Here is a 24,875-nt window from a genome sequence, read left to right as displayed (position 1 = left end):
CTAAAATAGGACTCTCGTGGAGAGAGTTAGACTTTAGTGAAGTGAACGGAGAACACCTGCCGGGCAATCTAATCAGGAGATTGAGCTTCAATATTCTGCATTGAAGGGATAATCCTCCTAATGAGACAGAGGGTTCACGGTGCAGGCCCTCTAGTTTCTGCTGAAGCTGAGTATGATCACCATCTCTTCATCATTCAATTTGAAAGTCAAGGCCTAAAATTTCTCAACGATGCATGTTGGTGTCACAGACTTGGGGATTACAACCACACTCCGTTGGATACAGAACCTGATGAGAACCTGGCCTGTAGTTTTTGTGCTTTGCAGCAATCTCAATCTTGAGGCCCTCCAGTAGGGAAGGGTCCTCTGGGTTGGCCCAAGGTTTCACCGGAGAGCCCAGAGGGCTGTATGGTGTGACAGTTATGCCCTCGGAGTGGCAGGACTGGCTCCATTTCTCCTGCATGAGGTACAGGTGACAATCTGGTAAGTCACTGCTTTGCATTTTGTTTCGGGCTTGTTCAACAGTTTTTTTGGTTACACAACAAGGCCTGTATAGCACAGAGAACAATATTCAAAACCCTATAATAAGCCATAATGGAAAAGAATATTAAAAAAAAAGAATGTATATATATGTACAACTGAATCACTGCTGTACAGCAGAAATTAACAGTACTGTAAATCAACTATACTGCAATTTAAATTTTTAAATTAAAGCAAATTAAATACAGAGTATTTTGATCTGGAGGTCGCTGAAGTTGGAGATTCCAATGGCTTTCACCAACCCCCTCATCCACCAGCTCCTCCATGGTCTCCCACGCAACCAAGAATGTTACTTCACTGGCCAGGACATTGCCTTTATTGTCTTTGGAGAAAAGTCATCCCCAGGCTATAATCCCAGTGATTAAGATAAATGTCCAGATGGCCCAGTTTCAGATCCTTGAGGGTCTTCTGACAGGTTTCCTTCACTAGGTTCTTTCAAAGAAGAGGGGCCATAACTTGTCAATGATGAAGAGGTCCTCCTTCTTCACAACCTTCTTTCGGTGGCTTCCGCCATCTCATTCTTCCTCCGATAGACACAGGCACAATGTGGTGATATCTGCATCAGTCGCCTCCTTCACAGGCTCCTTGACTTTGCCTGGGGGAGACCTTCAGGTGCCCAGATCCACAATGGACATCTTGGCTTTGGTATCGAGTACCATGAAGATGGCCACGGTCAGTGCAGAAACAGTTCTGAGCAAGCAGATAGGTACCTTGTGCCCTGGTTAAGGAAACTGGCCTTCAAGCAGGGACTTTGTCCAGAATGTTTACTTTTGTATTCCCAGCACTTAACACAGAACCTGGCATGTCACAGATGCTCCATAAATACGGTAGAATAAATGATGTTGTTCCAGATTAATTCCTTTATCCCTTTACTGCCCTCTTACCGCTTCAGCGACTGCTCCTCTATACAATAAGATCTAGACTGTAAGTGATAAAGGGCAGTGCTACCCTAGTGCCACTCCAGGAAGTGCCAGTTACTGGTCTAAACTAAGACAAAAAGCTTATACCAAAATGTAAATCTGACATGGCACTCAGCAGAGTGTTTAGTCAGGATGACTTTTTTTTTTGTTTTCGTAGAAAGACTTTATTGACGAAGGAAATTGCTTTCCCTTCTGGCACAGGCTCATCTCATAAAACAGTGTGTGAACTGGCACCTGTAGGCAGGCTGCCTTGTGACCAGCACAGACACAGAGGTTAAACAACTTAATATATACATATTATATATATATTTTATATTTTCCAACTTCAGAAAACTCATAGGTAAAAGAAATACACACTTTAAGACATAATTACAAAATTTTGTGTCAAGTCCTATAATAAAGAGTTGTGGGACAGAAAACAGAATTGTGGGAGTGACAAGGAATTGTGGGAGAGAATGGAAAACTGTGAGAGAGAGTTGTGGCAGAAAACAGAACTTTAAAAGAGAATGGAGAATCGACAGAGAAAAAGAAGTGTGAGAGTAAATGTAGACTATTGAGAGAAAACAAAATTCTGAGAGAAAAATGGAGAACTGTGTGGGAGAATGGGAAATCCTAAGAGAATAGAGCATTTTAGGCTAGGGGACTGTAGAAGAGATATGGAATTGTGGAAGAAAATGGAGACTGTAGGAACTCTATGGAACTGTGGAAAAAACAGGGAATTGTGAGAGAGCTGGGAATTCTGAGAAAGAATGAAAAACAGAGAGAGGACAGACAATTGGGAAAGAGCACAGAGAAGTGCCCGACAGAAAAAAAGTGGGAGAGAAAACACGGAATTGTGGGAGAGAATGGGAAATTTTGGGAGAAACAGCGACTTGCGGGAGAGAATGAGGACTTGAGGGAGCAAGTGGGGGATTGTGGGGGGTCACATAGAATTGGGGGGGGCTGTAGGGAGATTGTGGGAGAGAATGCAGAACCGAGGGAGCAAACAGGGGATTGTGGGAGCTATGGTGACGTGGGGGGAGGCTGCAGGGGATTGTGGGGGAACAGTGATGAGTGGGGGAGGGGGAGCATGGAATTGTGGGGAAAACAGGGAATTGTGGGGGCTATGGTGACGTGGGGGGAGGCTGCAGGGGATTGTGGGGGAACAGTGATGAGTGGGGGAGGGGGAGCATGGAATTGTGGGGAAAACAGGGAATTGTGGGGGCTGCCTCTGATTGGGCAAGAGAATGAGGAATTACAGGAGAAACAATGACAGGGCAGTGAGTGGGGAATGGGGGAAAAGAGAATTATAAGAGTAAAAAGAATCATGGAGAGGGCTTCCCTGGTGGCCCAGTGGTCGGGAATCCGCCTGCCAGTGCAGGGGACACGGGTTCGAGCTCTGGTCCGGGAAGATTCCACATGCCATGGAGCAACTAAGCCCATGCGCCACAACTACTGAGCCTGCACTCTAGAGCCCGCGAGCCGCGACTACTGAGCCCGTGTGCCACAACTACTGAAGCCCGCGCACCTAGAGCCTGTGCTCTTCACGCAACAAGAGAAGCCACCACAATGAGAAGCCCGCGCACCGCAACGAAGAGTAGCCCCCTCTCGCCGCAACTAGAGAAAGCCCGCACACAGCAACGAAGACCCAACACAGCCAAAACTAAATAAGTTAATTAATTTTAAAAAAATCATAGAGAGATAGAGAATTGTAGGAAATATAAGAAATTGGGGGAGGAAATGGAGAATTGTGGAAAGACGGCATTGTGGGAGAGCAGACAACTGTGGGAGAGATGGGAATGGGAATTATGGGAGAGAATGGAGAAATGGGGGAAACAGGGAAATATGAGAGAATGGCAAGTTGAGGAAGAGAAGAGAATTGAGGGAAGAGATGGGAATTGTGGAATAAAACAATTGTGAGAGAATGTAGAACTGTGAGAGAAAATGAAAACGTAACACTGTAAGGCAAAACCAGAAATTGTAGGAAAATATGGCAACTGTGGGAGAGGCGGGGAAGTGCGGGAGAGTATGGAGGGTTGTGGCAGACAATGATGGGAGAGAACACCAAATAAAATGTACATTTGTGAGGGAGAAGAGACAACTGGGGAGAGGCTGAGAATCGTGGGAAAGAATTGGAATTGTGGGAGAGACTGTAGAATTGTAGAAGAGAATGAAGCATTGAGAGAGACAAGGAATTGTGAAAGCTGGAGAAATACAAGAGGAGCACTGATAAAAAAGATGAAGAACTGTAGATTTGGAAAGGTGACTCACTTTACCAGGACCAACCCTAAATTCAGTTAGCAACTCAGAAAGAGTCGCTGATTTTAACTCTGCTAACACCCCAGGTCTGACAGCAGCCGTTCCTCCTACATTACCATGGATTAGCAACGTCCTAGGCACCCCCTCGTGTGTTCCAAGGTCTCGTATTATTATTCCAGACCATGTCCATTCTCCTCTCCTCACAGGGCTGGCTCAGCCTCAGTTCAGAAAGTTAGACGCAGTGGTTTAGTGCCTCTTGGTTTTGCTACACCTGAGACCCTACCCTTAGGAGCCCTGAAATTAGTGCCCCATACTCATTTTTCATGTCACTTTCAGTAGTCAGTCCAGAACGACAAGGAACAGAGGTGTTTGCTTAGTGACATTTTCCCTCTTTTGTACTTTATTTTCCATTGAATGCTAGGAAATCTGCTCATTCATCAGGAAATGGCCCATTTATCATTTTTATGAATACATGTAATGAGAATGCTAGTTTCAGTTTGGAAGTGTTATAAATACAAATCATTGGCTTTGGAATGAAAAAAAAAAATCTTTGCTCACCTCTGGCCAAGAGCTGAGGGTTTCGTATTGCTGCATTTATACATCGATGATTTCATAAGTGTTTATAATTATAACCAGGGAGAACTCCTGGATGTAATTCAGGACTCTTTCACTTCTTGGTCTATAATACTTTCCATATGTTAGTTTAGAAGTGCTGTACCTCTCTGTTAACAGCCTTTCCCCGCTTAAAAAGCCATCAGATTTTAAAGACATAGGGATATTTTACTTTTTCAGTGGGAAGAACATCGTCACGTTACAGATAGTTACCTTCTCTTTGAGGTACTTTTGTGCCTATACGTATACCCTTTAAAGACTTTATCATCTTTAACTGAAAGCTGACCATCATAGAAAACAAAGATGGTTAAACTAATACCCATTCCCAGGAGCAAATGAGTGAAGGTGCAGTGAGAATTAGATTCTACATTATTGAGAACAGAAAGGCATTAGAGGAGAGAGACGGTAGTCAGTAGAGTTAGAGGTGGAGTCAAGCAGGACTGTCACCATCCAGTTGTTTTTGTTTTTGTTTTTTTGCTGTGTTGGGTCTTAGCTGCGGCATGCGGGATCTTTCTTGTTGCAGAGCACAGTCTCTTCGTTGCGGCGCGTGGGCTTCTCTCTACTTGTGGCATGCGGGTTTTCTCTCTCTAGTTGTGGCACGTGGGGTCCAGAGCGCGTGAGCTCTGTAGCTTGCAGCACGTGGGCTCTCTCGTTGAGGCGCGCAGGCTCAGTAGTTGTGGCGCGTGGGCTTAGCTGCCCCGCGGCATGTGGGATCTTAGTTCCTTGACCAGGGATCAAACCCACATCCCCTGCATTGGAAGGGAGATTCGTTACCACTGGACCACCAGGGAAGTCCCAGTCACCATCCAGTTTTGTTTTTTTTCACCATCCAGTTTTGATGGCAGCAGACCAAGCATAAGATTCAATCGGTTAGGTAAAGGGAAAGGTCTAAATAATCAAAGGAGAATCACATTTTCATTGTTTGGTTGCTCATTATGAGTTAATTCATTTTCTGTTGTTAAGAACTTTTAGAAAAAGTAGTAATACTTCCTCAGCCCAAAGTAATTCAAAGTGTTTAGGCCAAAAGTCAGCCTCCCTTTTGCCTGTGTCCTCTCATCACTCAATATCCCTTCCTGGAGATAATATTACCATTTCCTATGTAGAGATGATTCATTTTCAAAACGAACATGTTCTTGAATTCACACAGTTTTCTACTAATATTATTCAATATTCGATGTGGCAAAATTCCATTCCAACAAAATAATTTGCAATGAACTGAAATGATATGACCTGTATGTGTGTAGCCCCACAATGACTGTAAAGGGGTTAAGTAGTAAAACAGTCAGTGGGTACACCAGAATCAGACACCTGAATTATCATTGAGTCAGTGACTTCTGGGCCAGGGGAAACTTTTGGGGTCATTTTCAATCTGTAACTTGCTCTCCCTGCAGCAAAAAGTCCTACCATTTTAACCCTCTTCAACAACTTCAGTCCAACTTAGACTGAAGGCAAAGCCCAGAATGTCCTGAAATTCTGTAGTACAGAGACAGACAAAAGACAGGCCAAGTCACTGGGGAATGGCAGCCAGTGTTTTCCAGCCTCTATCAAAGGTGAGACGTAATTTGATGGAATTTCTCAAATGTATGCTGTAACAGTTAGGGACAGCAGAATCTAAATCTTAAAAACACAAACTGTAAAGGATGTGCACCTCATGAACAGAAATCACAGAAGACTAAGACTTATTATACAGTAAGTCCCCTACATGCGAACTTTCAAAGATGCAAACAAGCTACTACCCAGACATCACTGGATCGTTTTTTTCAAGAGGGTAGATAGAATGGAATCCAGCAAGGAACCAGTACCTGTGCCATCAACGTCAGGCGTGAGTGAAACTGCAGCTTGCCCTCCGTCTCCTATTGCTGACGATCCTTCAGCTCTACCATCTCCCACCTCCTCTCCCTCCTCCAGTCGGTAACTCTTCTTGCCTGTTCACTCGATGCTAGCCCCTGTATGCCAGCTGTTGTGCTGTACTACTGTACTTTTCAAGGTACTGTACTGTAAGATTAAAAGTTTATTTTTTGTGTTTGTTTATTTTTATGTATTCTTTGTGTGAAAAGCATTATAAACCTATTAAACAGTACAGTACTATATAGCCGATTGTGTTAGTTGGGTACCTAGGCTTTGTTGGACTTAGAACACATTGGACTTACGAACATGCTCTCGGAACGGAACTCGTTCGTATGTAGCGGACTTACTGTAATTGAAACAGAGCCTCTAAATAAAAGAAACCATACCAATAAGGCTGGCACAAGACGTCCCCCAGTGTGGGGACATGAGGCAAGAAGGCCCAAGGTCCACAATGAGGTCAGCAAACAGAAGCAAGGATCTGGATACGGCCATGGGTTAGCGTAGGTCCTCCGCGGAGCACTCACCATGATGGGGTTGAACATGCGAGGATTTCACCAGGGGAAATGCCTGTGGGAGGAGCTGGGGAGAATGCTGCGGAAGGCTGGGGCCACTTCAGTCCTCAGTGTAAGTCTGACCCCAGTGAAGGAGAGTGGGAGAGCAGGTTGGTGGAAGCATCCTAGACCCCTGTGCAGACAAAGGAAGGGTCGCCAAAGCTGCTGGGATGTGTTGGAGCCTAAGTCCACCAACAGAAGAAAGTGTGTCTCCCAGTGACAGGCTGCCTCAGTGTCCCATCACACTTGGTTACTGGCAGGGAGCACCGCATGGGAGTTGTGGCCTCAGCACAGACGCTGTGACGGCTTCAGAGCACAGCTGCTGGGGCCCTTAGTTAACTCTGCTCCTAGAGGTAGAGGTCTGCAAGGTACATTCTTATGTACATTCTCAGGCCTTCCTGTTGAAGAATCAACCATTTCCATCTAAGGCCAACTTGGGAGTTGATGTCACAACTAGTCCATCCCCAGCCTTGTCCTGATCAATCTCTATTCGCTCAAGTTCACTACAATCAGCCGTCTGTATCCACAGGCTCCAAATCCACAGATTCGACCAACCATGGATCAAAAATATTCAGAAAAAAAAGTTCCAGAAAGTTCCAGGAAGCGAAACTTGAATTTGCCACACTCTAGCAACTATTTCCATAGCATTTCCATTGTATTAGGAATTATAAGTAATCAAGAGATGATTTACAGTATACGGCAGGATTGAGTAGGTTATATGCAAATGTTGTTGAACAACAATCAGTATCGAAGCTGTAAAGAACAAACAGCTTTGCTTGGGGTCTTAGGAATTTCAATTCAGGAGACACAGATTTGGGTAAAACAAAGAGTGACCCTGGGAAGAGAAAGGATCAGGGGCTTATAAAGGCAAAAGCCATGAGGTTGTTAAAGTTATCTTGCAAGAATTATGATTGGCTCTGATGCAAAAAGGAAGTATTTGTCCTTAAGGGATAGGCTGTCACAAGTTATTTAGGGTAAGGGTCCCATAAGTGTCTTGAGTTTCTGGAACACTGTGCAGATGTTCTGGATGCCTGCGTTAAGACAAAAAGTGGTCAAAAGTTCAGATTCCATCTGGGCTGAGATGTAAGTCCCACTTCCTCAGTGGTCTCCCAGCTCCATTTTAGAGAGCTCTCTTAGCAATACCAACTCCATTTTTATTTTCCTTTACAATACTACACTATTTTATATAAGGGACTTGAGCATCTGTGGATCTCGGTATCCAAAGGGGTGGGGGTGGGATGTCCTGGAACCAATCCCCTGCAGATACTGAGGGACAACTGTATTTAGAAAGCTGTATAGGGGCTTCCCTGGTGGCACAGTGGTTAAGAATCCGCTTGCCAATGCAGGGGACATGGGTTCAAGCCCTGGTCTGGGACGATCCCACATACCGCGGAGCAACTAAGCCCGTGCGCCACAACTACTGAACCTGTGCTCTGGAGCCCACGAGCCACAACTACTGAAGCCCGCGAGCCTAGAGTCCGTGCACTGCAACAAGAGAAGCCACTGCCAGGAGAAGATCGCGCACCGCAATGAAGAGTAGCCCCCACTCGCCACAACTAGAGAAAGTCCGCATGCAGCAACGAAGACCCAACGCAGCCAAAAATAAATAAATAAAATAAATAAATTTTTTAAAAATCTAGAAAGCTGTATACAGTTCATCTCCTGAGAGTGAGTTTAATTATTCTGTTATTATGCTATCTTTAGTAAGAGAACCCTTTTAAGTACTGTTAAGAGAAGTGGACTCGTGAACTTTAACTGGTGATTGAAATCAAGTTTCTGGTGCTCATGAGGCAGATCAAGTTAACAAACGCTCTGTACAACCTACATCCTGCCAAGGCCGGCATCTTTGGGTGTGTAAACGCTGCCTAAGCACCTGTAGGACGGAACAGTGGCACGCTGATGAGGGAATGGTAAGACTTCTGGCTGAGGTCGAAAATGAAGATTAAAATAAGATTAGTCCCCAGTGGTGAGAGAAAATCCTCCAGCTCTGCCAAATTGTCTTCAGTCTGCTTAACAAGGGCTCCGTGTGACAACCACAGGGCTTCAGCAAAATCCCTTTCAGCAGAGGAACAGCAATTCCCTACTTGCATATATTTGGGCTACAGTTTGTCTCCTGTTTCATGATTTGTTCTAGTGTAGGAGAGGTGGAGATAAGAAAACTCAGCACATTCGTGGGGAACACAATGCCTGTCTGTGAAATTAAACCCAGAGAGAGATAGGGGTGGTTTCTGCACCCAGCAGTGTGCCGCCTTCACGCCCACAGTGCCCTTCACGTCTGTAGGGCGGACGCTCAGAACCGAGTATTCAAAACACTGGATAGTTCCTAACCTCAGCGCTTTCACCAAAGTTTTAAGAAACACTCCCCAAGACTCCTTTCTGCATCCAGAGCCTTTTGGAAGAATTCTCAACTGTAGCAAGGAAAGAGGTTTCTGGAATTTGTGATCTTCTACTTATTCATTTAAAATTTATTTTAAAATTTTGCATTTGTTTAAACTTCTGATTTTTGTTTTCCTGGGGTTTTTTTTGGCCACACCGTGCGGCATGCAGACCTTCCCTGATCTGGAATCGAACCCGTGCCCCCTGCAGTGGAAGCGCAGAGCGTTAACCACTGGACCACCAGGGAAGTCCATAAACTTCTAATTTCTGGATAGATAAAATTCACAAGTACAAAAGTACATATGCCATGAAAAACACACCCTGTTCCTTCTCTCTCCAACGACAACATTGTTCTCTACCCGAGCCCTATGCACCTGGAAAACCGCAGAAAGCTAAGAAATAACCCCACGCTTTTATGTTCCGGGAAAAGGCTTACTGCAAAGAACCACCTTTCCCCATGGGACTTAGATAAGACTTGTGGACAAACCCTTGTTACATACGACAAGGCCAGACACAGGCTCGAAATTCCCATTTTTTGCCTTAAAAATGATTCGACGAACTGTTGTACACACTGGTCCATCAGAACAAAATGCTTGACAACCAAACTTTGGTTAAGCTCCTCTCCTTCGCCGAGACCCTGGAGCTTTGGCCCACCCTCAGCTTGAGCCAACAGATAATCCCTCCTGAGGACAGGCAAAGCCTCACTCAGGTGCAGACATTCTTTGATGACTGTCCCATGATTGCCTTACCTGGTTCCTTCCCTAGGAAAGAAGACCGCCTCTCGTCTAACCCTTGAGAGCGGGCAGATCGTTGCTGGGAGGGTTTGCTCTGCTGCAATCACCTCTTGCACCCCATCCCAATAATCCTTTTGAATAAAGTCCTGAATTACTTACAAAATCTGGATTTGTTTTTCATTTGATACCCGTCTCCCAATTCTCTGCAGGCAACCACTATTCCCAGATTCTTACACATCCCTCCCTAAATAGTCTGTATTGATAAAAATGTCAACATTTACATAGTTTCTACTTCCTTATTTCCATGTAACAGTGTCATTTACAAATTATTCCGTTAGTACACGTGGATGGCCTTATTGTGTTTGAAGTCTAGAGTCTTCTATGGCATTCTATGGATGCACCATCATTTATTTAAACAGTTCCCTACTGATGGACATTTAGGTTGCTGTACAAACTCTAATGTGATGACTTATGCATACATATGTCATTTTGCACCTGTGTATGTCCGCAAGAGAAAGACTGTAAGCAGAGAGGGTAGGGGGTCCCTAGAGAAAGAGAACCAGGCGTGGCTTTCTTGATATAAAAGAAGCCATTTTTGGCTTAAGCCGTTTTGTGATCTAAGCCTGGCCACAATGATTGCCCTTGAAAAGGTCTCAGTAATTAATGATTTTAAGGGAAAAAAGAATTCAGAAACATTGCCTGTTATCACACAAGAGAAGTAACAACAGCAAAGACCAGTTGAAGAAACAGACCAATGACCATAGAAAACAAACTTATGGTTACCAAAAGGGAAAGGGGCGGGGGAGAGATAAATTAGGAGTTTGGTATTAACATATGCACACTACTATATATATAGTATATATATATTTTATATATATGTATTATGTATATGTATACAAAATAGATAACCAACAAGGACCTACTGTATAGCAAGGGGAACTATACTCAATATTTTGTAATAACCTATAAGGGAAACGAATATGAAAAAGAATATATATATATATCTCTGAATCACTGTGCTGTACACCTGAAACTAACACAACACTATAAATTAACTATACTTCAATTTAAAAACTTTTTTTTTTAATCAGTTGTAAAGACTTCCAGTTCTGTTTCAACGGTAAAGACTCGCCTGAAGCACTGAACCACCAGATCAACTGGAACCTAAGGGATGATAATATTGACCTTTCTGATCCTCATGACTTCAATCAACTAAAGCTTGGCCTCTGTTGACTGCTCAAGCCCCTTCATTAATACGCATGTACCCTTAGCTTAAAACTTCCCCAGTTTTGCTGTTTGGGAGACACAGCTTTGGGAAAGATCCCGGGTGTTCTCCTTACTTAATGCAAGTAATAAATCCTTCTCCCGAACTTTGGCTTGGTTGTGGCTTTTGACTCGACACCTATCAAGAGGCAAACCCAGTTTTCCAGTAATGATACCTTTTGGGGGAAATCTGGGTCAGGCACATAGGTATTTTTAATTTTGGTAGATAGTGCTGGATTGTTCTAAGGAGTTCAAAGTGTCAACTTACACTCCACTGACCAATTTTTTAAAAAAAGCAGAATCTTGGGACGCAACTCAGATTTATTGAATCAGAGTTTGCATTTTACCAAAGCCCCAGGTGATTTGCCCGTACATTCAAGTGTGAGAAGCTGCCCCCAGAGCAGTGGTTCTCACGCAGCCAGAGACTGGAATCCCCTGGGGGGCTTTAAAGAATTCTGATGCCCAGGCCACTCCACGCCACAGGTGGAGGAAATCAGAATCTGGGGGGTGTGGGTGGGAGAACCAAGTCATCAGGATTTTTAAAGCTCTCCTTGAGGCAGGACACAGATGGGCCCCAGGCTGAGCAGCTAGAGTTTCTCCCCTGCGGGGGAACAGGAGCGAGGAGAAGCTGAGCCCTGCCCACATAAGAGATAAAGAGACCACATATTCCTCGCTCTCGAGGTCAAGGAGACCTTCCCGACTACACATGCGCAGAAAGGCTCCTCGGGGGTCAAAAAGGGAGGGGGCGCCACCCCATAGTAGGTGATGTCAACCTACCCACAGGCCTCTTCGCCAGAATCCATCTTGCCTAAGACATGAGCGCGCACACAAGGGAGGACCCTGAGATGAACCAAATACGGACTCAGAGCCCGGCAAAGCAAGGTGACTGGCCAGAGGAAACCTGGAAGAAATGCCCCATATAAGTGATTCAAACTACCACGAGGGCGCAACTCTCTCTCTGAGTCCACCCGTGTTCACATGTATTCTTTTTCCTCCTAATAAACACTTTACTTGTTGCACTACTTTCCGTCTCTTTGTGGGAATTCATTTCTACACAGCTGATGGGCCAGGGCCTTGTTACTGGCCACTGTCCCTGGTGGTCTAGTGGCCAGGATTCAGCTCTCACTGCCGCGGCCTGATTTCAATCTCTGGCTGGGGAACCGAAATCCTGCTTCAAGCCGCTGCAGGCCGAGGCCACCCGGGATGATCCCCAGTGACCAGAGTGGTCTTGAAATATCATTTCTCACTAAAAAACCCCCAGGGCTTCTTGGAGAAACGACTGACTCCAAGTCTGGGCCAGGAAACATACAAGATGAATAAGTGCCTGACGTTAACGAGGCACCCATTTCCCAGACAGCCATCTCGAATAAACACATATCCAGCTGTACAACACAGCTACTAGTAAACCAACTAGACAAGGAATCAGGTTGCCCCCACCCATGAAGTTCCCCTTTTAGATAGCCCTGGGTGTTCTAGATAACTGACCGCTTGTGTGACCCCTTATCTCCCTTCCCCCTCCCTCATTCCCGCTCTTATGCTTTACATTTGCCAATAAAGAGTGAATCCACGAAACTCTACATCCCCACATTCAGGCTCTAATAAAGGTAGAGCCCCAGGTCTGTGCTTTCTCCTTCTCTTCTCTCTACCTACGACCTCCCTGTATGGCCCTTGGGTGTGTCAGGTACCCTCCAAGATTTGTGAGTAATAAATCTTATTCTTCAAAGTTCCCTGATGGTTGTTGCTAAGGTACATCCTGTGATCTTAAGAACCACAAGGGCTGGTCCAGCCGCCATACTGGCTCTGGTTGAGGAAGCGTCTGTGGAGGCTGCCACAAGTAGTGCCTCAGGCATTCCTGGCCAAGAGCATTGCTATCAAAAGGCTGACACGACACAACAGGACCTGCAACATCTTCTAATACCAGATAGCAAGGACACTCTCAGAAGCAGCCAGGATCATGTCAAAAGACTCAGGAACCAACTTGATGAGGCTCCCACCGGCCAGATATGAGCCCTGACAACGATAATAATTGCCATGGGTTGAAATCCATCAAATATGTTTAAATACATGAGTTCATAATAATATTTAGAATGATGATGATGATAATTGTCACCTTTATAGGAGGACAGGACACCAATTTGTAGTCTTAAAAAGTGATAAATAAAGAAAGTGAATCAAAGCTTTATCCCACCTTTCCTCTACGAACTATATACCAGTGGGTAATAGATAGTAAATGAGGAGAATCTTTCTCTATAAAAGTATTCCAACTAATAAATGAAAAAGAAAGGATAAAGTTCAAAAATAACCATTTTGCAACCCCTGATGAAGACACAGATATAGGCGTTAGGCATCATTGGCTGGTAACATCATCAAAAGAGAGACAAACAGACATTGTGAACCTCCTGATAGGAAAACACATCACCATCCTGTGGCCTTGCCAAAGGGAAATGAACTGAGTCTGACAAATCTCAGGATCCAGATGCTGAATTGCAGGAAATATGGAGGACAGAGGAACATACTAAGCTGCACCAAGAGTGTTGTGTTAGTTATTTACTGCTGCATAACAAATTACCCCAAAACACAGTGGCTTAAGACAACAATTCACACATATTATACTCACAGTTTCCCTGGGTCAGGAACTCAAGAGTGTTTTAGCAGGGTGGTTCTGGCTCAGGGTCACACAGGAGGTCACAGTCAAGATGTTAGCTGGGGCGGAAGTCATCTGAAGGCTTGACTGGGGCTGGAGTACCTGCTTCCAAGGTGGGTCATTCACATGTTTGGTAAGTTAATTCTGGCTGTAGGTGGGAGGCCTCAGCTCCTCCTCACATGGGCCTCTCCCAGGCTGTCTGAATGTCCTCGTGACGTGGTGGCTTACTTCCTGCTGAGTAATCTAAGGGAGAAAAACAGAAGCAGCACAATGTCATTTATGATAAAACCTCAGAAGCCACACACTATCACTCTGGCTGTATTCTGCTGGTCACACCGATCAACCCTGATACCACGTTGGATGGGACTATACAAGCGTATGAATGAGAGGAAGTGCAGGTCATTGGCACCCATCTTGAGATACAGGGTTAAAGCTTCCTAAAGATATTTGTTGGACTTTGTGCAGAAGTCACCGTTCCTTTGAATACTAGAAATTAGGAGGCCACAACACAGGTCTTTTTTTTTTAATGAATTTTTTAAGAAGTACAAAAGGAAATGCAAGCATGCCAGCATATTTGCATTTCTACAGGTTTTTTTTATCCCACCTCTCTTCAAGGTAGTAAAAATAAGAAATTTCAAAAGACTTCTCATGAACTATATAAGCACAAATATTCTCTCTTTCCTCAAAACCAGATCATTGCATTTGAAATGGGAACAGGAAACTGAATGTGATGGAATGTTCTTCCACCCACCTTTCATGAAAGGAATTTTCAGTGCAAGTAGCACCAGTATCCCAGGCCTGCCTTTTGAATGAAAGAATGAAATCCATCTTCCCCTACCTCCTGTCAATAAGCTGTAGCTACCCCAAATATTAACAGAGATAACCCCCCAGCCAAAGATGTAGGTTCTCATAGTTCCTTATAAGCCAGAGAAAAAGAAAAAAGAGAACATAACACCCTAATCCCAAGTCATTACTTAGCCATTGAAGCTAAAACAGAAAATCCAATCTAATCCAATCAAATCTCATCTTGTTTCTTAAGTGAAAACCATTTTGCAATGGAAATCAGGGTTATTTTTACTGGTGAGTGGCTGAATGAATTGCTCCCATAGGGTATCTTTGAGTTTTCTAAAAGCTGTTACAAGTTGGGTGCCACTCATTTTTAGTGGAGAGAAACCAGTTTCTGATCAACGTCCCTTCAACCAATCCCAGAGTCAGCTGAATTCCCTGTGCATTTACCTCCCTGTAATGCCCTACCCTCATTTCCAGGAATTTTTTTTTTTTAATGCACCTGCAACTATGTGCATTTGTTTGTTTGTTATTTACTTATTTATTTGGCTGCGTCAGGTCTTAGTTGCAGCATGCGGGATCTTTAGTTGCGGCATGCAGGCTCTTAGTTGCAGCATGCATGTGGGATCTAGTTCCTTGACCAGGGATCGAATCCGGGCCCCCTGCATTGGGAGTTCAGAGTCTTAACCACTGTACCACCAGGGAAGTCCCAGGAATTTTCTTTTTTTTTTTTAAACTGGATAGCAAGAAGGGAAGAAGAGCCCTAATCAAAGTATCTCTGGGACACTTGGGGGCTGGGCCAGAGTAGAAGAAATTTCTGGAGCTTCTTCACGCATCTGTCAGGAGTGGTCTGGCCTGTACTGCCTCCGCAACAAACTGAGGGCTTAGCTGTCCTTCTTTTTTCTTCCTTTTTCTCTTTTTCTCCTCATCCTCCTCCTTTTATATTTTAGAAATTAAATTTTATTTAATGCGCAGTGGCATCTCAAGGCATGTCAAATTACCTGGGCCAGGTGGGTAGTTTCTCTATCTGTACTGTTTGATAAGAGTGAATGTCATTCACATCACTTTATATATAAATTTAATTTAAATCAATTCAGTAAACTCTGAAAATATTTTAGGTGTCAAATTTTTTTTAGGCATTAAATATAGAACATCAATATGATCTCTTTATATCAGTGGCATTTTGAGCAGGGCTTAGAGGTATAGAAGCAGAATCTGAAACTATGGGGCACCTCCAAAGGTCAAAGATCTAAAGAAACAGATGGAATCTGGATTCTGACCAACAGACTATCTTACCTGTGTCCAGAGACACGTGAGTAGGCAGAGGAGGGAGACTGTCTGTTAGGAATGCCTCTTTGTTGGTATCCCCTGCTTTAAATCAGTGGCTGTGTTGGGATGAGCTAACTGGAAAATCCATCACAGGACTGATCAACTGGAATGACAGAGGAGTGGCACTCCGGCTGTGTTCACTGGGGAGTATAGTTTGCAATTCACTCTTTTTGACAATTTTTCTTGAAAAAAATATTTACAGGAGTTCACTCAAACAGTACATGTTCCACCCGTTTCTCTAGTTAACACTTCTCAAAGGAGTTTTGCATCAGAACCTCCTGGTAAGGTAGTTAAGAATACACAACCCAGTTCCATCCGACACATTGATTCCTCGGTCTAGGGTGACGTCAAGGCAGTTCATGGAGAAAGCTCCCTAGGTGGTTTTTGTGTCTGTTCCTGGTTACCCTCTCACCACAGCCTCCAATCTCCATGAGGTTCCTACCCTAACACACGTGAGGGATTCACTACAAGCTCATTGTTAGTAAATTTGGGGACAAACATCCTAGAGTCCTACAATGGAAGAGAACGTAAAAAGAGAATATATATATATATGTATTTATATATGTACAACTGAATCACTTTGCTGTACACCAGAAACTAACACGACATTGTAAATAGCTGTATTTCAATTAAAATAAATCCTAGAGTCCTATCAAATCTCAAGGGAGGATGGCAATGGGGAGGTGCTTATGTAGTTTGAAAAGGTTCCCAGTTGATTCAAACATTTGGATCATCTCCTCACTTACACCAAGAACCACAGCTCTACAATTTATCCTTGGATTAAATGATCCATCAGAAAGATTTTTATCCAGACAAAAATATTTTGATCCCCAAGCCCTTTGCCTAAGAATTGCTTTTTGAAACTTTCAGAGTTGTACACTTCCATTGGCCTTACTAGAAGAACAAACATATCAAACTTGTCTATTTTTCATGGGGTCACTGATGAAGTCCTCGTTCACTTTTATACTATTCTCTTTGCTAGGACCTGGGACAACAGAACTCCTTAAGAACTAGTTTATGCTTTATGGATGCTGGACCATGTAACTGCCTGTGTTTCTCTTTTTGTCTTGGCTGCTTGGAAGCTCAGAACCAAACATATGGCCACAGCATGGATGTTGGGCAGTTCGGTCTATTTTCTTTTGCCTGATTTCTTCACTTACTTTTAAAGTTAACCTTCTCTCTTATGTTTAATTATTATTCCAACTGATACACTTAATAATAAGATATACTTGTAGCAATACATTTGACACAATGTATAAGAAGTATATATGTAGCAATCAACATATTTATAATGATTGACAAATTTGTAGCAGTTGATTACAAAGTATGTAATGCTTTATATTTGTCTTAAATCCATTCTTGGAAGATAGCCTGGTATAAACAAACAAACAAACAAACAAAACAACAGACACTGCTGTTTTCTAGACGTACTGATGAAATACTTGGTAATTCAAAAAGAATATGGAGGGATTTCCCTGATGGCGCAGTGGTTAAGAATCCGCCTGCTAATGCAGGGGACACAGGTTTGTGCCCTGGTCCGGGAAGATCCCATATGCCACGGAGCAACAAAGCCTGTGCGCCACAACTACTGAACTGCGCTCTAGAGCTCGTGAGCCACAACTACTGAGCCCACGTGCCACAACTACTGAAGCCCACGCACCTAGAGTCTGTGCTCTGCAACAAGAGAAGCCACCGCAATGAGAAGCCCGTGCTCCGCAATGAAGAGTAGCCCCCGCTCACCACAACTAGAGAAAGTCCACACACAGCAACGAAGACCCAACGCAGCCAAAAATAAATAAATAAATAAAACCACTAATTAAATAAATAAATAAACAAATAAAAAGAATATGGCTAACTAATACTGGGGGAAATAGAGTCCAGTATGTGTTCACTTCAGTCAGTGGCTTTTCCAAATGGTTTTCATCTAGGGCCTCCCAAAAGGGGATCACTTAAGGAAACTGAGGCATCTTAATGCCTTTTAAATCTGGAATAACAGGTCTGTTTGCTCAGCTGCACCCAAACTGATGATCCTTTCTAGATTTCCAGGGTTCTCGCGGATGTCTGATTCATCATTGTCTCTACCATCTTCTTGATATTAATGAGGAGCCCAGAAACAAACAAAAAACTTTCAATTTTTGCATATATACAAACACACATACATGCATACACCCACACACATATATGTTATATAAAGTGTATTTTAAGAAAAATAACTTTTTTTTTTTTTTTTGGCTGTGCTGAGCGGAATGCAGGATCTTAGCTCCCTGACCAGGGATCGAACCCATGCCCCCTGCATTGAGAGTGTGGAATCTTAACCACTGGACCACCAGGGAACTCCCCAAAATAACATTTAAAAAGGAGCCATTCCTCTTTATCAATTCTTCTATTCCTTCTAATGCCTAACTATTTCCTGACTATGGTGGTATGTATTTTATATGGTACCATAAAATATGTACCATATTTTATATGGTACAAGTATTTTCTTTAAAAATAAGAGAATGACCATTCTATAAATAACTGCTTTGAATCTGGACATATTTTCTTCTTTACTCTGGTGAGATCCTTTATAATATACCATAAAATGAGGCCCCGATTTCCTCAGCCTATAAAATATCCAGAGGTATTCAAAGCTGCCTTCAAAACGCTGGAAACCATACGATCTGAGACCAGTCCCAAGAGGAATGGCCTGGGCCTCACATATGGGGAAGCTGTTAAAACCTCACCCCAGAAGTGTTCAGTTCTCCTTCACTCTGGAAATCCTGCCTTCACATGTGTGAAATGTGTCCTGGTGGAAACAGCATGTGAGCTGGTTGGGGGCTGCTGAGACCCTGTGAGCGGGTGGCAAGGGCAGCGGGGGGTTGGCTGGAAATAAAAGAAATGGAAAATAATGAGCTTGTGCTTGACGGTGATCGCTGGCTTAGTTGTTCCTAGCTCCCTTTCGTTCCATTCAGAGAACTGGTCTTAATAGGCAAGGTGCCCTCAGAGGGTCTGGAGGACGATCAGAAAGAAGGCTCTAGGGGCATATTTAGTGAAGAGAAAAGAGTACAAACACCACTTTGCTGCACACTTAGACACATACTGGACGACAGAACTCTCTGCAATGATGCAAATATTATATGTCCGTGGTGTCCAAATGGTCACCATCAGCCACCTGTGGCCACTAAACGCTTGAAATGTTGCTAACGCAACACAAGAACTGAATAATTTTATTTCATTTTATTTTTTATTTTATTTATTTATTTGGTTGCACTGGGTCTTAGTTGCGGCTTGTGGGCTCCTTAGTTGTGACATGCGAACTCCCAGCTGCGGCATGTGGGATCTAGTTCCCAGACCAGGGATCGAACCCAGGCCCCCTGCATTGGGAGCGCAGAGTCTTAACCCCTGCGCCACCAGGGAAGTCCCTTTATTTCATTTTAATTAATTGAAATTTAAATTGCCACATGTGGATCGTGGCTACTCTATTAGACAGTGTAGCCTCAGAGTTTCATGTGGATAATGGAGTACGATTTGGCTCACATAAGTGCAAAATGCTAGGCCTGTTCACGCCAAAATGCTGTGGTCCCTGAGGATTTGTATCACTCACAATAAGTGTGTCTGAGCTCCAGCTTGTCCTCTGTCATTGTTGCTATCGGTTCCTCCTTTGCAAATAAACTTGTTTTCTTTCTTCCCAGCCTGCTTCTTGCACAAAATGCCAGAGAACAGTGCTGCCTGCCAGTGCTCGACCCCAAGGCTTAACTCAAGAGGTTGAGAGGTAGTCCCTCGGGGAGGATTTGCTGAGACAGATCTTTCCAGCAGAGGGTTGGGGCCATCTGCCTTGACGCTCAACTCTGCTACCTTCTCCAAACAAAACATCAGGTGAATTTAAATTACTTACAGATGTGGAATGTAGGTCAATGGCAAGGGTGAGAGCCTGAACCAATTGCGAGCTTGACAACAGCTACTTCTAGTTTCATTTGAGCCAGGCTGTGTGATGGCTGAAAATCGATACAGGACCCTAAATTTGGGTTTGCTCACTAAGTGACTTCAGTGCCCCACAAGTGGTAACTCTGGTGGTGTTAAGCCCAACTAGGAACTTGGCCCAAAACACAAGGTGCGGTAAACCATCGTGACCACATTTTACAGTCCTGATCTCGATCACAGCAGGGCCCCCAAATCCCCAAATCTGATGGTAGCAGCTGAAAACTAGACCCAAAGTGCGTGAAAAACAATAGTGTGTGTACCTATCAACACAATGATTAATTTAAAGAACGGGGATTAGCGGTTACTATATGCCAGGCCCTAAACTGGGAGCTGGAAATGCAGGAAGAAAGGAAACCAAGCCTCTGCCTTCAACTTGCTCACTGTCTAGTAGAAGAAAGAGCAAAAAAGACCCCAATATTGTAATAGGCTGTGGTAAAGACTCTCATAAAAGAGTGGATGGGATACTGTGACAGCACATCAAAGAGCCTAGATTCAGCCTGGGATTTCACCAAGGGGGCTTCCTGGAGGTGGTAGCATGAGAGCAGGACCTGAAAGCAGAGGAGGAGTTTGCCAAGTGGGCAAAGGCATTCTGGACAGAGGCATTTGTCCAAAGGCATAGAAGCAAGAAAAGCTTTGTGTATCTGGAGTAGGTCAGATGGTATATCCTGTCCCTCAGTGTGTAAAGTATGCTTATTTAACGACTCAGGCCACACAGAACTGCCTAAAGTGGAAAGTCACGTGAAACTTTCTGCTCCAAATTCCATGCCCCAGAGATGGCCCCTGTTAACTGTTTGATGTATCCTTACAGACCGTATACATAGTGGTGATAAACAGTGCTCTGCGCAGAGTAACTGCTCAATAAGGTTAGTTCAATAAATGCTGACCTCCTGTGCCTGCGGGAACACAGACGTATGGAACGGCCACAAAGTCGAGACGCAGCCTCCCTCCTCCTCCCGCAAACACGTATCTCTCCACGTGCTCCTGAACGTCTTCTACTTCCAAGCCTGGAAACCATCAGAGGGAGCCCTGACAGCTGGTTCAAGGTCTTTATTGTTGGGAAACTGTCTGGGGCATACAGCTTTGAGGCCCCTGGGTGTTTTGCTGGGCAGGTGGTTTTAGAACCTCCCACCCAAGAATCTCATCCTGTTGAAGGCCAGGCCCCATCTGAACCCTGGAGGGACTGCCTTGGAAGACCTAAGCTGCCATTTAAAATCTATGTTGTTCCTATTAGCCTAGTCCCTTGCTACTCGGTGTGGTGCCTGGACCAGCACCTCCTGGGAGCTTTTCACAAGTGCAGAATCTCAGGACCCCCTGGATCAGAATCTGCACTAAAGATCCCCTGGTGATTCCGGTGCACGTTACAGTTTGAGAAGCTCTGGCCCAGTCAACACAATCCCTGTTCCTAAGAGAAACCCAAGTGCTGGCCCTGGACCTCAGCTCAGCCAGCCCTTCCTCCTCTCCCTCACTTGCCCTGGCTTTTGAAATTTCCCTAAAGAGAAATCGGTCAATCTCTGGAGGATCCGTTGTGGCATTTTCTTCTTGCTTTAACTAGGAGCCCTTCTTCATTCTCTTCCTGACCCTCCCCACATCCCCAGTTCTCCTTGGAATTGCCACTCTGAGTCTCGATCCTCTGCTGGTCCCTGTTGGTGGCTTCTGCCCCTCTGGCCTCTCCATCCCCCCTTCAGCTATGCAGAGAGACAGCACAGTCTTTGCGTGCTTGACCTACGGCTCTTGCCTGTCATGGGTTCGAATCCCAACCAGTTGTGTGACCTTGGGCAAGTGATGTCGCCTCTCTGTGCCTCTTGCTGGCTCCTGAATTCGCTTGCATAGACACTTATCCACACTGGCATCTAAATCACACCTCACATCACTTTTCCAAGCTGGCCGTATCTACCATCTCTAAGGCTAACCCACGCCAATGTGACAGAGAGCCATTCCAGAGACAGTGAATGGATTGATTTATTGTTTTCCTGGTTGTGATTTATATAGACTCGCTGGCTGTTGGCCCTACCCACAGGATAACACAAGGGTAACTAATTGTTTTTCTTGGTACTCCTTAGACCTCAGCTGACTATTGTAAGTTCTTTATGTTTTTTTTGTTTGTTTGTTTGTTTTTTTGGTCACACCGAGCAGCATGCGGGGTCTTAGTTCCCCGAACAGGGATCGAACACGTGCCCCCTGCAGTGGAAGCGCGAAGTCTTAACCACTGGACCGCCAGGGAAGTCCCTATTGTAGGTTCTTTGATAGCTTCCCTCTCGGAGAATCAAGTGTCCCAATGAAATCAGGGTGATGCACACTTCCTTGGCCTTCTATTGTATTTATCCAAGTAGTGAGAGGATGCAAAAAGCTGGATCTGGATACAGTAATTATCCAGATCTGTCACTTGGTTGGTGTATAAAATGTATAGATGCATAAGAAGGATTTCAGTTTTAGAAGGAAAGTTCTTAAAAAATAAGATACAATGTACATATGTGTAATCAGTTAGCCGACTGTAAGTAAGTCACTGAGAATCTTAACTCCCAGCTTAACCAAGTTGACAAGAGAAGTATGCAGTTGGGGGGGCTGGGGGGTGGGCGGGTCAGGGTTAGGGAAGGGGGGTGGCATGCCTACAACTACAGGAAAGTGAAACAACCCACAGGGACAAGGGGTGTGTGTGTAAGAGGAAAGCATTATTTTGTCCATGCAAATGATTGTGAAATCCAGTAGGATTTGCACTACTATTTATCGTGAAGAAAGAATTCAATCCCCTAACTACAAAGGAATCAGAGGATAGTGGTACCTAGGAGATGATCACTCAAAACCCACTCTCACTGAGGTCTCCTCTGGGACAAAGGCATTTCCGCATCAGGAAGAGATGGACAAAATAATTACTGCTTCTCATCAGCCGCACGGTCTGTGGCTTATTAATTTTGTTAAGAACCCTACGGACTGGATATCAAATTCCTTGTAGCAAAATATTACATTGCCATGGATGAACCTTCAAATCATTACGCTCAAGTGAAAGAAGCCAGATACAAAGACCACATGTTGTATGATTCCATTTATGTGAAACATCCAGAAAAGGCAAATCTACAGAGAAAGTAGATCAGTGGTTGCCCAGGGCTGGGGGTGGGGGGACGGCAAATGGGTAGTAGGGGTCTTCGAGGGGTGATGGCATTGCTCCTAAACTGGAATGTGGGGACGGTGGCATACCTCAGTACCTTTACCAAAGATCACTGTGCTGTACATTTCAAATGGGAGAATTTGATGGTATTTTTGAAATTACACGTCAGTGGAACTGTTAAAAATTCACACTGCCACACTCCACCATCAGGAGCATCGTGACGCCTTTCTCTTGGGGCTCAGTGACATCGCTGCGGCTCACCCCAGCCCCTTTAGCTGCGTGCCTTTTTGCCCCTTAATCACCACCTTTAATTCGTAAAATGCACACAGCGAATGCAGGGCGATTTGGGATACTTTGGGGAGGGGTGGGCACCGGAGACGTGTCTCTGATGCCAGTTAATGCGGTATATTGTGAATTTCCAGTACCCTGGTACTACCATAATCACCGTTATCAGCTTATTGGACCAATAAGATGAGGACTGGAAAATAAAATTCATTCTGGCAGCTGCAAGCTGATTTGGGTTCTCTTTGAGTCGTTAATTCAGAGTTGGCGAAGTAATGGCTCACTTACTCTGGCTAGTTTTAGGTTCATGGAGGAAGGTATAGAGGGTTCCGTACACTCCTTGGCTGCACACACGCACAGCCTTCCCCATTATCAACACCCCGACAAAAGTGGGACATTTGTGACCACTGATGAACCTATGCTGACACATCATAATCACCCAAAGTCCTCAGTTTACATTACGGTTCACTCTTGGTGTTGCCTGTTCTATGGGTTTGCACAAATGTATCATAACATCTGTCCATCATTACTGGGGCTGGATTTTGAGTTTAAAACTACTGGAAAATGCTGGGCTTTCCTGGAAAGATAGCACTGTGTCTTTAGAGAGTTGGAACGTGTCTGATACGCACGGTTCTCCTAATCCTATTCCCCTTTGAAGATTTGCCTAGTAGGTACAGCTGAACCTGTTATGAATTTGGAAAGACTTGGGGAAAATTCTGGTGGCTAAATCTCACTATATTGTCTCACTGTTATTAAAAACTGTGACTGTTGCTTGGAGACTAAAAATGATCTGCAGAAGCTATTTTGTTCTTCTTTACCTTGACGTGATTTGTCAAACCTTTTTTCTATTCCTGTGCATAATTTTACCGTGCATAAGAAATAAGAGATTTCTTAAAAAGTTCGCATGGCTCGCTAATAGCAAAGAATATGTGCTGGAACTCATTTCATAGCAAATGAAAGTGCTATAAGCGGTTTTAAGCCTTCTGGGGGACGCCTTGGCACGTCCTTAATTTAACCCAGCAGATGTTTAGTTGGCGCTTAATGCTTGCCTTCTCTTAGTGATCTGGAATGTTTAGTAATAGCTGGAAGAATTTTTTTTTTTTTTACTTAGTTGTTTCTGTTTCAAAATACTCTTGATTTTAATCTCATCAAGATGGCAATCTTGAGCATGTGCTGAAATAATGGTTTTGTAGGGGCTCCTAATACCCAAAGGCCTCCTTCAGTGTCTTTGAGACCAAGTCAGCTGTCTAAACTGAGTGGTCTAATATATGTATAACTGAATCACCGTGCTGTACACCTGAAACTAATGCAACATTGTACATCAACTATACTTCAATTAAAAAAAAAAACACACCAGATAGGGGTATGGGATTAAGAGATACAAACTACTATGTATAAAATAAATAAGCAACAAGGATATATTGTACAGTACAGAGAAATATAACCATTATTTTATAATAACTTTAAATGGAGTATAATCTATAAAAATATTGAATCACTGTGTTGTACACCTGAAACTAATAGTGTAAATCAACTATACTTCACTAAAAAATAAAAACAGAAAAAATAAAATAAAATTGCAACCCTTCCCACCAAAACTGAGTAGTCTTAAGAAGTACCTTACTTACAAGCTGCCAAGTTGGCCCGCCAGTTTCCTAGAGGTGGGTAGAACAAAGACAGGCATAGCAGGCA

The 24,875-nt window shown here is 43.9% G+C and overlaps 1 pseudogene; it reads right to left on the bottom strand.

Annotated features, from left to right (window-relative positions):
- Nucleotides 1–213: 213 nt before the first annotated feature.
- LOC103019666 (aldose reductase-related protein 2-like) lies at nt 214–6,697 on the bottom strand (annotated as a pseudogene).
- Nucleotides 6,698–24,875: the final 18,178 nt, after the last annotated feature.

The sequence above is a fragment of the Balaenoptera acutorostrata genome, chromosome X (genome assembly GCF_949987535.1).
Source record: "Balaenoptera acutorostrata chromosome X, mBalAcu1.1, whole genome shotgun sequence".
Lineage (NCBI taxonomy): Eukaryota > Metazoa > Chordata > Mammalia > Artiodactyla > Balaenopteridae > Balaenoptera > Balaenoptera acutorostrata.
Note: the sequence above shows the minus strand (reverse complement) of the source record. Positions and strands in the feature narration are given on the sequence as shown.